Source organism: Asterias amurensis, chromosome 10 (genome assembly GCF_032118995.1).
Source record: "Asterias amurensis chromosome 10, ASM3211899v1".
Classification (NCBI taxonomy): Eukaryota; Metazoa; Echinodermata; class Asteroidea; order Forcipulatida; family Asteriidae; genus Asterias; species Asterias amurensis.
This window is the reverse complement of record NC_092657.1, coordinates 10421339-10436874: the sequence shown is the minus strand read 5'-3', so window position 1 is coordinate 10436874 and position 15536 is coordinate 10421339. Positions and strand designations below refer to the sequence as shown.

Here is a 15536-nt window from a genome sequence, read left to right as displayed (position 1 = left end):
TACATCAGAAGGCAATGGTAGGGGACATAAATTGGTGTCCCTTACTCAACCAACCCGTGTGTTACACTATTCATCAGAAGGCAATGGTAGGGGACATAAATTGGCGTCCCTTACTCAACCAACCCGTGTTACACTATACATCAGAAGGCAATGGTAGGGGACATAAATTGGCGTCCCTTACTCAACCAACCCCTATGTTACACTATACATCAGAAGGCAATTGTAGGGGACATAAATTGGCGTCCCTTACTCAACCAACCCCTATGTTACACTATACATCAGAAGGCAATGGCAGGGGACATAAATTGGGGTACCCTCAGGGGGGGGGGCCTCAGGGGCTTGTCTATGCTGCAATATACTATATTATACTGTTTGAAAGCTTTTTTAAAGAACATACTAGAAAATTGAGAAAATGGGTTTAGCTAGGATAAAAAGGGCCACAAGTAATTATCTAGTTCACAAAGATGGATCCTGTGACTCAAATCACAAAGCTTCAATCTCACCGTCAGTGACTTAATAGTCAATCGAGCTTGCATCTTGGTGACTTATCCCTCCTGTCTTCCCTTCCAGCTCAGTGTGGCATCTTGCCTTCAGGTGCTGCAGCATCACTATATTGCTGTCCATGGCAAAACAAGTATTCCGTGCCTCCTTGCAATGAGCCTAATTCCTACAATAAAGAAACAAAGTATTATTTTGTCACTTTCTTTAAATAATAGTGATGGAAGAAAAGACATTGGTAAAAACCCAGGCTTGGACCCATTCATTAGTTGCTCGCTGTGATGGTGTCCATGGGTTTTGTACACGCAATGAGCGAGAGGAATCTGAGGTAAAACAGATGGTGCTATTTGTCCCAGAGTGTGTGAAAAACCCATGGACACTATCACAGCATTTTGTTATGCCATGATAACAGTCTAACAGATTACAGTCAAAAAAAAAAAAAAAAAAAAAAATGTGCTTGGGTTACAGCATGCACTTTTGTTCATCTGAACCATGTATTCACCTTGGTAAAGCATCATGTGATTGTTATTCTACCAATAACAATTCGCCTTGGCATTACATAAACTGTCTACCAATAACAATTCGCCTTGGCATTACATAAACTGAAGTTCATAGATTTGTTCAAACAAAAGTACCTGTGCCTCAGCATATGTCTTAAGTCCCTGTAGATATGAAGGGGCATTTGTTCCACAACTTCCCCATCAGCCTGAAACCTTTTGCTGAAGTTGTCCGTGTGTCACACTCAGAGCCCAGGTGACTTTCTTTTGCCTCCTTGAGTCCTTGTCAAGGCCAACACCAGACATAAACTGAAGGAGTAGAGGCTCCTCTGCAGAAAAAAAAGTAAACAAACATATTGAGTAATTAACCTTATTTCACTCTCCAGCTGTGATGATCGCCGAGATCCAATTTCTTCCTAGTGAAACATTAACATGGTTGTACAAACCGCCATGACCACATATTCAAGCCATGTGGTCAATTGTTGAGCTGATTTAAAAAAATATATTTTGGTTGCTTTTTTTGGTTGGAGAGGGGATATAAGCTTGGTGGTTTTAAAGCCGATACATGAACAAACTCTGACATGCTGGTACTATTGGCATTACCAAGCAGATTAAAAAAAGGAGGCCTAAACTGAGTATGACAATCAAAATATTCATTTTCTGTTCTGGTTTGTCTTTTATTCTCACAATTACTGGTAGTTACTCAAAATAATTGTTAGCATAAAAACTTACTTGGTAACAAGCAATTGAGAGGTTGGTAGTATAGCACATTGTAAGAAATGGCTCCCTCTGAAGTAATGTAGTTTTCGAGAAAGAAGTAATTTTCCACTAAAATATTTTAATTTCATATCAAGACCTCAGAATTAGATTTTGAGGTCCCGAAATCAAGCACTTTACACAACTTTGTGCGACAAGGGTGTTTTTTCATCCATTATTATCTCGCAATTTTGACGACCAATTGAGTTTAAATTTTCACAGGTTTTTTATTTGGTGCATATGTTAAGATACACTAAATGAGAAGACTGGTCTTTGACAATTACCAATAGTGTCCAGTGTCTTTAGATGCATGCACAGAAACTACCATACATACAATAGATGTTAAAGGAACACGTTGCCTTGGATCGGACGAGTTGGTCAAAACAAAAGCGTTTGTAACCGTTTTTTATAAAATGCATATGGTTGGAAAGATGTTATAAAAGTAGAATACAATGATCCACACAAGTTTGCCTCGAAATTGCGTGGTTTTCCTTCTACTGTGCGAACTAACATGGTCGGCCATTTATGGGAGTCAAAATTTTGACCCCCATAAATGGCCGACGTGTTAGTCGACGAGGTAAAAGGAAAACCACGCAATTTCGAGGCATGTTTGTGTGGATCATTGTATTCTACTTTTACAACATCTTTCTACCCATATGCATTTTATAAAAAACGGTTACAAACGCTTTTCAAAGACCAACTCGACCGATCCAAGGCAACGTGTTCCTTTAAATTTGCATCGAGGATAAAGAATATTATTATTATTTTTTTACCCATACACCGATGTGTGTTTGCACTGTATACTCAGTACTTTCCCTGAGTCCTGTGAAAAACTATCATAGGCATGTTGCTCGGGTGGAATTCGAACCCACGACCCTTGCAATTCTAGAGCAGTGTCTTACCAACTAGACTACCGAGGTTGCCCGGTAGCTAGAGGCAGTTCGAATCCTATGTTTTGGCAGTGGGTACCGCAACGATATAATATATGTTAAATACATACCAAACTTCATTATAAGAATCCGTAATAATCAATGCTTTACAACAAAAACAATGTCAATTTCAATTTTTTCAAGGGATTGTGTAGATTAGCTAAGCTAATTTTGATGCTGCTATCATTGCAAAAAGTTACTTACCAGATTTTTTGTTTTGTTTTTAACATGGAAGAAGCTTTAACACCTGTACTGTAACTGCTTAAGTCTCATGCATTCTGTGCCTCTTTCTTGAACTGTTCGGCCTGAGAGCTGTTTTGCTTATGGTAATGGGGTCCGTCTCTTTTTTATGAGTGCAAGGGGGGGGGGGTGTGATATCTCCTCTCCTATGCTTCTTGGGATGGCCAGTCAAGATACTGGAAAATTAAACATAAAGAATGAACAATTTCAATGTTTAAATGAAAAATGTTAAATTTTTCATGAATGCAGATTTTATTAAAGGCCAAGGAAAATGTCAAATTCATCCTCATTTTCCAATAGACATAGAGTCTTCATGTGACTGTAAATAGCCATTGTATTTGATAACCTTTTTCAACATCCAAAACATCCAATGACATCACTCTGAGAAAAATGGGTTTTTACACCTTAGTGGGAAAAACAAAAATTCTTGTTTGTTTTTGTTCATTTGTTAATTGTTAGTGTTTTTCCATGAGCCAGCCAACACATTGGACACGTTGCCTTGTGTCGGAAGAGTTGGTATATAAAAAGCGTTTGTAACCGTTCGATATATAATGTATGATTAGAAAGATGTTGTAAAAGTATAATACAATGATCTACACAAACATGCCTCGAAATTGCGTGGTTTTCCTTTTACCTTATTGACAAACACGGTTGGCCATTTATGGGAGTCAAATTTTGGACTCCCATAAATGGCTGACCGTGTTTTTTCGCAAAGTAAAAAGGAAACCATGCAATTTCGATGCAAATTTGTGTGGATCATTATATTCTACTTTTGAATTATCTATCTAACCATATGTGTAATTAATAACAAACGGTTTCAAATGCTTTTTCAACGACCAACTCGTCCAATCCAAGGCAATGTGTTCCTTTAAATGAAGTTCACACACATTGAAATAACCTTTGTTTTATGCTTTTTTATTTATTTATATTAAATTATACATCTTTGTTGTTGGGGGGGGGGGAGGGGTTCTCGAATTATTGTTAAACCTAATGGATCATTACAGTCAAAGGTTTCATTATGGGTAAAAAACAAAGATTCTGAAATTTCATTTTGATGTAGAGAACAAAATGTAAGTTTACCTTTGACTGGGTAATTGTGTCTGTGACTCATCATTGATATCAGCATCATTACTGTCAAAGTCATCCTTTGGTGTGGACAATACATGCAACTGTTACCAACACCACCTGTATGAAAACCTTGTACATATCTCCTCAAAGTCATGAATGGGAGAATGTGATCTTAGTTTGTGGTCAGAACAGCTTGCAAAAGATGTTCATGTTCCACAAAAACTGACGGGTTGATAGTAGGCGTGCCGTGGCTTTTCACCGAGGTTTATGATGGTAACCTACATAAAAATGTACATAAATAAAATCGTTTTTAATTTGTTTAGATTGTTTTAAAACAGGCTTAAAATTTTACACTGGAACCCAGGCCCAAGGCAAGTGGTTATAATTTAAATCAATCTTCTCTTACACAAAATTGTGTAAGAGAAGATTGATGTGCTTGTTCTAATAAAATACAAACAGATGCACGTAAACTGGGTTAGGATTATTTGTCTTGTTTTTATCCTGGCTTTGTAAAATTCTGATCCAGTAAATATTCTGAGCCGCGAGAGTGAACTTCTGCATGCACACAGAAATTCATGTGGATCCCCCCCCCCCAACCAAAAAAGGCCTTTTCAATTTTTAATCTTTAGAGTAAACAAAATAGTAGTAATTCAAAAATAGTCAAACAAAATAGTGGTTCTTCTCAACCATGCATGTCAAAACCAAGTCTGATGCCGGAAGGCTACTATGCTGGGATTTTGGTTTTATTTCAGAATAAGAAGATTATTTTTTAAATATGTATGTACATTATGCACTGGTAATTGCATGGATAATCATGGAGGTAGAATAATCAGGTACATGGGACGGGTACATGTTCAACTACAAGTGCCTCCAGTCCTGACCCACATGAGCAGACAGTGTGGCCGGCTAATAACTACGTATATGATGTAAAATAGCCCATGCAGCACGATGGACTAAACCATGGAGGTAGAAATTATACAATCATGGAGGCTATTTCTACCTCCATTGTACAATTAATGTAAAATATTGACAGCTTCGCAATTTAAGCATACATTACAATAAACATGATTTACTGTAGGCTTCCGCTGCTGATTCCCGGAGGATCCCTCCCTGAACGAAAACAGCAACACTAAATAAAACAGTGACAAATAATTATAAGGTTTACCTGCATTAGCTAATGGTTTAACCAAACGCCCACGCGTTCAGATAACTTAAAAATCATTCCACAATACTTTCGTATTCAACTACAAAAACACACGCCGGCGTTCTCCACTCCTCCGGGCTGGGCAACCAGCTCTGTAGGAGCTCCATGCAACAACAACCACGGGTATTAAAACACCAAGACATGTATATGTAGCACACACACACACCCACACACATTGGCCATTTTGCCATGCGTTATGATGCCACGCATCGCGCACATGCTGGAAATCTCTTATCAGCGTCTACGATCTTTGCTTATCACACAGCTTGTTATACAACATTCTTAGACAAAATACGCGCGGCAATTTTGTCCATTAATACATACACAGTTCACAATGAAGTTTTACAGATTTAGCTCCATGGTTGGTGCTGACATCCAGCCATCCACATCTGAAGAATGACCAGTGTTACTATAGTTATAAATGTAGTAAGTGACAGTCCACACGCGCAGATAGATACCACTTTCAATGCCCAAAACTGACCCCCCCCCCCCCCCCAATTCAAACTTTATTAATCCAATATTTTTTGTATATATAAATACAATTCAAAACCTATTATGGTGCTTACAAAATTATGATCCAGCAACCTATCAACAAAGAGCATCTGGGATGTGAACATGGGATGATAGCTTACCTTCGATAGCGACGCAACAGTGTGGTTGGCACTCAACTTATTGTGCCTGAAACGTAGAGCTCTAGTAGAGTACATCGAATTCTACCTCCATGATCGAACCATTGAGGTAGACTCCAATTGGGGCGCTGACCTTTCCTGATTTTTAATTGGGTGTGTCCGACCATACCGACTGATAATTGTTCCTGTAATAAGCACTTTAGCGAGTTCTGTTCGTCAATTTTTGAAATCTTACCCGAATTCTGTTGATAATAATATTAAAAGGTATGACCACTCAAACGGTGAGAAAATTGGGAAGTACAGAAACGGTAGCCTAGGCCTCAATCGATAACAATAGGCCCTACATGTTTTTAATTTAATTATAACAGAACAATGGAAATGAGTTTTGCATGTTTCCGATTATTTTCTGAGTTTTAAGGGACAGGTAAACGTTGATGAGCACGCGAGTGCGGCCGGCAGATTCAAACATGAGATTTCTGGACAGTTTTTTTTTTTCACATGGAATCAAGACTCCTTTAGAATGCATAGAAAAGCACCACTGTTGATTTGTTATGTACATGTAGTACTTATTATGTTTTTTTTTTGTTTTTTTAAGCTGCCTGCGCAGTCATCCAAATCAGATTTCCTTGTTGTATCAACGAAAATAGAAAAAAAACATACGAGTTTCAACTGCTACTCTGTCATTTACTAGTTACAAATTAAATAAGATAGGCTAGGGAAACAAGTCTAGTACTAGTTGTAATGAATACCATTTTAAATAGTATTATTATAGTGTATTAATATAATTATATTTTGGTATTGTCATGATATTCAATTTTCATAATAGTTATTATTTTATTAAAAATTGTTTATTTACAGGCAAATTGAAAAAGAATTGATCGAACACCATGTCAATGGCCACATTAATTTTGTTTGGAGCAGCTTATAGTTAATTGTTATATACTTATAGGTTCAATAGTTGAAAATCACTTGACCACGTGATGAAAATCACTTGACCACGTGATGGCGTTTCTCGAGTCGGTCCATAATAATGTACAATAAACATGTACTGTGTATAAGTATGTACATCATGTACATGTATGTTCAGTGCGTGGTTAACGGCTGTGCGTGGTTAACGGTTGTGCGTTTATATGCGATGCATGCGACGTACTTATAAAGTTATAGTTTAAAATCGGTGGAGGAAGAAATGTTGTGATCATCGGCGCAAAAATCACCAGCTTATTGCTGGTTGCCCCGGGCTATCCTGCTGGTTTTGTGTTTGTGATCGAGCCCTACGCCACGTGCCGGTGGTGGACTAATTAGCAACGGAGTTGGATCTCATCTTGTATATTAACATGCGAATGCGATGCATGCAGATATTTCTCGAGGCTGACATTGACGGCGACAGCGCCATGGCGCAGCCTGACCCAGCATGACCAGTGTGGCTGGTGGGAGGTAGGTACACTAGTAGTAGTACGTACAGGCCGCCTGTCATGCCTGTAATACTAATAATAGTGTTTAGTGTGGGACCAAGGATGGAGGAATTCCTCCATGGTTGGACAGAGCAGAGTCAGTGTTCCTTGCATTTCACTTTTTCGTTTGGTAGAACTAGATAAGATAGGCGTACTTTGTTTACTTATTAATAATTAATTATAATAATTGTAATATTAATTATTATAACACCCCTTCCTTTGATTCTATCTGTTGATTGGCCGAGAGCGTGTCACATCATGTTGTGTATTTTTACGTACTCTTGTACATGTTCACCGACCAAAGTAACTACTCAATGGACTATTCAACGACAGCCTAGCAACCGATGTACAAGTGCATGGATACCCTGGTACCCAGACTACGTTTGACTACCATTGATTTAAACGAGCTGCTTGACAACCTAATGTACAACATAATGTGCATTTTAAATACGATTAAGAGAACGAACGTAACAGCACTAGTCTGGTACTCTCTTATTTTGTCAAAACTTGGTGTTTCAACGTAAGATTTTACAGTTCTTGTTTGACGATTGATTGTGCGCGACGCATGTAAAGTTTTTTGACGATTCTACCAGGAAAATGGAGGACAATGAGGCCTGTCCGCGATTTGTTTTACTTACTGAAGATGAATTACGAGATTTTATAGACTCAGCAGATTCAAAGAAAGAATTGTTCAACAGTACTGTTCTGTACGCAACACAACGTTGGCGATAGTGGATCACATGAATAAAGGTGTTGTGTGAATTAATTTTTATTAAGATATACAGATAGAATCAAAGCAAGGGGTGTTATAAAACAAACAATTATTTACTGCTTTGTCTGCTTTGACTGCTCTCGGTGATCCCCGGAGCAGCCTATCTTCCCTCATCGGCTGCTCCGGGGATCACCTCGAGTGACTAGTTTTACTATGCCACTCAACGCAGTCAATATTTGTATACTACGGTCTGACGGCCTACTGTAGTGTAGTAGATAAACAGGAAAATTGTTCACAATCTAAAACTGAATGATCTTTTTTGAAATCAACTATTAATTGTGTGTTGATTCTTAAAAGTTTTGGTTTTACGTTGAGAGAGTTAGTTAGTTTATTTTAATATTGAATATTCAGGACCTAGTATTTGATTGTTGGCATAATAATGCACTAGTAATTTATACCAAAAATTCATCATTTTATTGTTTGAGCATAATTAAACCTATGACAAGAAACATTATTCTTAGGATGATTAAGCCTGAAAAAAATACAGACCGTGACTCCCGTGAGTAAACTGCAAAGTTTCTGTCACCAGTGGAGCTTTCACAGTCTCACATGGTATTAAGGCATGTAAGGAGAATCGAAGCTGGGGTTCGAAAACATGATGAGGGACGATAAAAAATGACCCTACAATACTACTAATTAAGTACAGAGGTTGAGGTCAAACAAACTAATGAGATGGGAAATCACAATCTTGCAGTGGAGTTAGAACATTGTTTTTAATTCTTCTGCCATGATGAAATTATCAGAGACACTATGTTTTACTTTAATAGTCAACACAAACCTCAATATGATAATGATATAGGTTTTTTGACCCCATTTAAAGGCAGTAGACTCTGTTGGTAATTACTCAAAATAATTATTAGCAGAAAAACCTCACTTGGTGACGAGTAATGGGGAGAGGTTGATAGTATAAAACATTGTGAGAAACGGCTCCCTCTGAAGTAACGTAATTTTAGAGAAAGAAGTAGTCTTCCATGAATTTGATTTCAAGACCTCAGATTTATATTATTTGACGTCTCGAAATCAAGTTTCTGAATACACACAACTTCGTGTAACAAGGGTGTTTTTTCTTTCATTGTCTCGCAACTTCGGCGACCAATTGAGCTCAAATTTACACAGGTTTGTTATTTTATTAGGCATCTGTTCAAAAACATACACCAAGTGAGAAGACTGGTCTTTGATTAATACTAATTAGTGTCCAGTGTCATTAATATTCGTTCACAAAGTGAATGGTTTTTACATGCAAAATTGGGCAAGTCAAAGATATATGTTATATATATTTTTGTTTAGGAAGGAGCGTAGGGGGAGTACCATACAGGAGCAAGGACACAGCAGTAGGACCTGTCTGTCATCATATTCGATGGTATGGATCAGGCAAAAATGGATGTCCCACATTAATTCACTAAGAGTGATAAAGCTTCGTGCAATTTTGTCAAAATTGCATGTCCACCTGATGACAGGTAAGGGAGTTCACTAATTATATAATTATGGGGTCTTTTTACATGCACACCATGTTTTGTTATATGGCTGTAAGAATTATCAAAGTGTACCATGTATTTACACTTCTAAATACAGGTGTTACAACTTAGAAATTAGAAACAGCCACATGCCTTAGTCAGTTTGCCAAGTGCTACTTGAAGAAAAAGGTTCAGGGTTTTTGGTTTAAATCCCATCCCAGCTGAGTGTGTCCACTCCTTTTTTTCACCTAAGGCCACATACAAAAAAAATTGTTGATACATGTAGTCACTTTTTTCTTGAGGATGGGGGAGGGGGGAGGAAGGGAGGTTGAAGAAAAAAAATTCTAATTAAGTTTTGTTAACATGCCAAATATGAAATCAAGAATAAAGAAATCATCACAATCACTATAAAACAGGGTTTGTGTGTTTTTGATGTTTTCAATAGTTTTGTCAAACAAATTTAACTCCTAGATGACATTTTTTGTAATATTTTTCAAACAACTAAACACTGTGTAGCCCAAGTAAATATTTGAAGAATTGTTCTTACTTTGCCAACATGAATAAAAACTTTCGTGAAACATCTTTTGAAACCTGTACATTTTGAAAAAAGGCTGGGTTTTTTTATGGTGAAAAAAACAAAATTGGGGTCGGGGAGTTTTGATCGCTCGGGCGGGATGGTCAACAATTGTTTTATGTGGCCTAAGCATGGCAAGCTGCTGTATGCCAAGTAGATTAAAAAATGCAGTTTATGTTATATTTGTGATGGTATGTCTTTGGTTTTGTTTACAAACATAACTTTAACTTACAAGCCTGTAAGTAATATTTTTCAATCTTCACTTTTCATACATAAAGGTGTTCTAGTAGTAGACGCACAGCAGTGCCAGGAGGGAAATTGGACTTCATGTATTGGACACATAACATAACATTGACTTGTGTGCTGATCACCCTCAGCAGCTGCAATGATAAGCTTGAAGGCGTTTTCTACTCCTGCCATCTTTACATTGTTTTTGTGAGAACAAAAACACATCTTACTCGGGTGGGATTCGAACCCACGACCCTTGCAATTCTAGAGCAGTGTCTTACCAACTAGACTACCGAGGTTGCCGGCAGCTAGAGGCAGTTCGAATCCTATGTTTTGGCAGCGGGTACCGCAACGATATAATAGATGTTAAATTTGCATCGGGGATAAAGAATATTAATTTTGGTTTTTACCCATACACCGATGTGTGTTAGCACTGTATACTCAGTACTTTCCCGAGTCCTGTGAAAAAATATCACAGGCATGTTACTCGGGTGGGATTCGAACCCGAGGACTCGGGAAAGTACTGAGTATACAGTGCTAACACACATCGGTGTATGGGTAAAAAACCAAAATTAATATTCTTTATCCCCGATGCAAATTTAACATCTATTAAAAACACATCTGCTAGCTTTTGTTTGCTCTCCTCATCGGGATTGACACCTTTGAGGAGGTTACAACTTAGGAGGTTAGTTTTTAATTTCTACCTCCATGGTTACACAGATAGAGGTTTTAAATGTAACGTTTTCCTTATTCAAATAAATTATTCCTTGTGAGATGGGATGAGGCGGTAAACAATAATGTTCCCCCCATTTTTAGATCATGCTGTTACTGTTAAACCGACTGTGCTTTAAATATTACTAATGCTGCTAACCGGGTCGACAGTCAATCCTGACACTTTATACTTAATTTGGAGTACAGTATTATGCAGCAGCACCAAAAAGATACACTCTGAAAGAGCTTCTAAAAATGCACTTTTTAAAAAGTCATTCACCCCTTGTTAGTGCTGGTTACCCATGTTTAGTCCAGAGGTGCTTGGTTTGAGTCCTAGTTTGCTTAAAGTTTAATTGCTAAAAGTTTACAGAAGTTTCGTATTATGCCAGTCAGATTCCTCTTTGTCAACTTTCAGTACCAAGGGGAGCTAATAAAGACTGGTCACCCCCAAACCGTGTTATATATATTTTTTACTATACCTTATACATATATAAAATTTTTGTGTGGAGAAGACATCTTTACTGCCAACAATATTCTCTAGTTCCGCAATCGTAAAGCACATGACAAGTAGACTGTCACATGCGTACTAACCATGTGCATGAATACTCGCATGCGCACTTGAGTAACAATAAATTAATGGCATGCTGTCTGATTCAATCTGTACTGAGTCCCTATTCAATCAAACAAAAGCTGTGGGGAGTTTTGAAGCCACAGCCACCTCAGTGGTTTAAGTTGTCTAAGGTGGATGTGGGTGACCTTACCAGGAGCCACAGCTAAAGCACAAAGTCACCAACTCAGTTAAAGACTACTCCAAGGGACTGCGCTACTTAAAGGTTTGAAACTTGCTGTCTTATACCCATGTCAAAGTTCGCACAAACTAAAGAAGAAACAAGTACAATTGCACAAAGTTATCTCCTTTCCTGTTTTGTTCAAACTGATAAACTATCATACAATAATTGTTTTTTTAGCAGTTAAGATGATGTGTGTGTAGGTTGCTGTCCTTAGACTATAGACATGGGTTTGCCCTGTTATACAACAGCAGCACAGGGCAGAGCTGAATGTTGAATGCTTGGACCATCCATGCTAAGCAGATATGAAACAGCATCACAACGGAGCGGGGGGAGGGAGGGTCTCTAATTGGCTTACAAATATTCACTATTACATCGAGTACAACCGTCTCTGATGGATTTGCTTTCTCACTATTACCTCAAGTACAGTATTGATGCAAAGTACATACAGTGGCAAAAGTTTTTAATTCTTATAGAGTTTTGATATAAAGTGTGTACTCGAGTAAGTTTCTTTTAACTATACTGTCTGATAGTTGTTACTTCTTATTCGTTGTATAAAACCAAGGTTTCACAAGAGGTTAGTTCTTGGCCACTTCAGCAGCTGAAAGGATTGGCATGTCCCAGAGAAACAGCAGTGGAGCCTGTCCAAGGAGACAACCAAATGCAAAATGATCAAGGATAAAGTTGCTTTTGCTGTGAATTGTCTACCTGTGAGTATTGTATAATTGTTTTTATAGAGAAGTTTGGTGAAAGAATTGTAAAACTGTTATACCTAATCTACAATGGCAGAAAAAGGCCAGCAACAGTCAAACTGAATCAATTATTAAATAAAGTAAAAGAAAAGGAAAAAATTATTAACACCAGGTTATCATCGTCCATAATCTGAAACTATGAAGTCAGTTACAAAGTACAGAAAAATACTAACCTAAAAACCACTGCTATTACCCAAAAAGCTTCCCTCAATTATTTACTTGAAAAGCATCACAATCTTTAACTCAACATTATTTCCTAATGCGTTTCTAAATTTAGGTATGTATTGGTGACCATGGGAAGCAAGAGGTCTCAGTAGCAACCAGCAGGCTTAAGATTGCAGTATTGACCTTGTTGCAGTTCATCTGGAAGAAAGCAAGGGCAGAGCGGACATTGCCACTATAATGGAGAAGAATGAATCAACTGTTCAGGTGCATTGGAGGAAAGATCATCGCTTTACGAATGGAGAACAAGGAACACCGGTACTGGCAGGAATGCTAAATCATATACAGAAAAATATATTGATTGCTTTTTATTGATATCTGAAACAAAAAGTCGCATCTTAATAAGGTGATCCCCTGGCTGTGTGATCCCTAGCTACACGGCAGTTAACAGTTGTATGGCTTTTGACTGGCACCCCGTACAAACCTACTTAAAAAATTGGGAGAACGCCAAGATAGCTCAGTAGGAAAGGCACTTTAAGAGCTGAAACGCAGATATATTTGATATAAATAACCACTTTTAGACAAGTAATTTTTCCAGTTCCTTTTCAGACAGAGATACAATTTGTGACCTTTGTTGACCTTTGCTTTAAAGTAAAGTTTAGCATACAGGTAGGTTGAGTAAGGGATGCCAGTTTGCCTGTATGATGACCTTGGAAAATTGCAGCATAGACAAGCCCCTTAGGGGATGCCAATTTATGTCCCCTACCTTTGCTTTCTGATGTATAGTGTATCATGGGGTTGGTTGGGTAAGGGACGCCAATTTATGTCCTCTACCTTTCCTCTCTGATGTATAGTGTAACATTGGGGTTGGTTAAGTAAGGGACGCCAATTTATGTCCCCTACCTTTCCTCTCTGATGTATAGTGTAATATGGGTTGGTTGAGTAAGGGACGCCAATTTATGTCCCCTACCTTTCCTCTCTGATGTATAGTGTAACATTGGGGTTGGATGAGTAAGGGACGCCAATTTATGTCCCCTACCATTGCCTTCTGATGTATAGTGTAACATAGGGCTTGGTTGAGTAAGGGACGCCAATTTATGTCCCCTACCATTGCCTTCTGAAGTATAGTGTAAAATTGGGGTTGGTTGAGTAAGGGACGCCAATTTATGTCCCCTACCTTTCCTCTCTGATGTATAGTGTAGCACACGAGTTGGTTGAGTAAGGGACGCCAATTTATGTCCCCTACCATTGCCTTCTGATGTATAGTGTAACATAGGGGTTGGTTGAGTAAGGGACGCCAATTTATGTCCCCTACCATTGCCTTCTGATGTATAGTGTAACATTGGGGTTGGTTGAGTAAGGGACGCCAATTTATGTCCCCTACCATTGCGTTCTGATGTATAGTGTAACAGTGGGGTTGGTTGAGTAAGGGACGCCAATTTATGTCCCCTACCATTGCCTTCTGATGAATAGTGTAACACACGGGTTGGTTGAGTAAGGGACGCCAATTTATGTCCCCTACCATTGCCTTCTGATGTATAGTGTAACATAGGGGTTGGTTGAGTAAGGGACGCCAATTTATGTCCCCTACCTTTCCTCTCTGATGTATAGTGTAACATTGGGGTTGGTTGAGTAAGGGACGCCAATTTATGTCCCCTACCTTTCCTCTCTGATGTATAGTGTAGCACACGAGTTGGTTGAGTAAGGGACGCCAATTTATGTCCCCTACCATTGCCTTCTGATGTATAGTGTAACATAGGGGTTGGTTGAGTAAGGGACGCCAATTTATGTCCCCTACCATTGCCTTCTGATGTATAGTGTAACAGTGGGGTTGGTTGAGTAAGGGACGCCAATTTATGTCCCCTACCATTGCCTTCTGATGTATAGTGTAACATTGGGGTTGGTTGAGTAAGGGACGCCAATTTATGTCCCCTACCATTGCCTTCTGATGTATAGTGTAACAGTGGGGTTGGTTGAGTAAGGGACGCCAATTTATGTCCCCTACCATTGCTTTCTGATGTATAGTGTAACACACGGGTTGGTTGAGTAAGGGACGCCAATTTATGTCCCCTACAGCAACAGAGCTGAGTATGGGGTTTTTTTAGGGGAAAAACGCTCCCTTCATACTCCAGGACTGAAGTGATGGATAAACATCACACATTTCAATGTTAAGAGGCCAAGGTGGTTAAAATGGCAACTTTTACCCACAAAAAAAATGATCTTGTGAAAATTGTTTATGTGAATCACAGTAACAAGATTTTATTTGGGTTTGTTGTCACTTTTCTGTTGATTTGCAGTATTGTTGTATTTTATTTGTGGAAAAGGCTTCTATGAAGCATTGTTTGTGTCAACTGGATATTTTTACAGCATATAGTTGTAAGTTAAGAACAAGTGTAATTTGTACATGACAAACTTTTTTATTTATGAAAATAATAAACAATTTGTGTTTACATTTGAAGCAAAATAGTTGTGTGATCAGTATTTTGGACTTGCTGTTTCTTGTATTTGTATGGTCAATTGTGTTATACACAGTTATTTATGAAAAAACAATGCACACTTTTAAAGGAAGTTAACAATTTCTGTTAAACTTTTTGACTGTGAGATATTTGAGTAAAATGCATGGTTTTTAACATGAATAAAACCGAAAATATGCGCATAGTTAAACCGTTTTGAAGAAGTTCAAAATTAAAAACTGGAAACACCCATTTCCAATTTTGTTGAAATGTTTCCAATACTGTTTCTGGCAAAATCACAAGTAATAACTTAAAAGAACCCTAGGGCTCAAACTTGATGTACATGTATGTTTCACATTTTTCCTTTTGA

General features: G+C 38.1%; 3 long non-coding RNA genes across 3 annotated transcripts; 2 read left to right on the top strand and 1 right to left on the bottom strand.

Annotated features, from left to right (window-relative positions):
• Window positions 1–344: 344 nt before the first annotated feature.
• LOC139943174 (uncharacterized) lies at window positions 345–5489 on the bottom strand. Its single transcript, XR_011786767.1, has 5 exons — window positions 5154–5489; window positions 4001–4266; window positions 2885–3096; window positions 1134–1324; window positions 345–667 (listed from the first exon to the last, which is right to left on the bottom strand). It is a non-coding gene; the product is annotated as an uncharacterized lncRNA (long non-coding RNA).
• A 1492-nt stretch (window positions 5490–6981) lies between these two features.
• Window positions 6982–10475, top strand: LOC139943496 (uncharacterized). Its single transcript, XR_011786817.1, has 3 exons — window positions 6982–7255; window positions 9332–9501; window positions 10351–10475. It is a non-coding gene; the product is annotated as an uncharacterized lncRNA (long non-coding RNA).
• Window positions 10476–11709: 1234 nt separating this feature from the next.
• On the top strand, window positions 11710–13665 carry LOC139943215 (uncharacterized). Its single transcript, XR_011786773.1, has 3 exons — window positions 11710–11844; window positions 12365–12509; window positions 12829–13665. It is a non-coding gene; the product is annotated as an uncharacterized lncRNA (long non-coding RNA).
• The last annotated feature ends 1871 nt before the right edge of the window (window positions 13666–15536 follow it).